Consider the following 449-nt stretch of genomic DNA (forward strand, 5'->3'; position numbering starts at 1 on the left):
GGCATCGTCTCACAAGAGACAGCTATATTTGGGTCCATAAAAGAGGGAAGATGAGGGGGGCTTGAAATAAAAGAAAGGGAGGCTGTGGTGAAGAAAGACTAAATAAAAAGACAAAAGAACTTTAAATAAATATAAAGTGTACATTTCTTAGTAATAAAAAGAAAGAAAATGCATTGATTTTATATAGAGTTATCACTTAGAAATCCTCCGAATGAAAAATATGCAGAAACTAATTCACTATTAAGGTATTTATTAAATTTAAAAGTCTCATCCCTCTTTATAAATGCTTAAATTATACTTAGAGTAAAGTCCCCCCCAATTTGACCAGCAGTGTTTATACAGGATCCCATGAATGATTCTATAATGTACCAATGGGGACAAATTGAATATACAATCAAAAGTTTATATAGGAGAGCAAATATAGAATTATTTTGTTCCATTTTTGCAAT

This window comes from Mus caroli, chromosome 7 (assembly GCF_900094665.2).
Source record: "Mus caroli chromosome 7, CAROLI_EIJ_v1.1, whole genome shotgun sequence".
Taxonomy (NCBI): domain Eukaryota; kingdom Metazoa; phylum Chordata; class Mammalia; order Rodentia; family Muridae; genus Mus; species Mus caroli.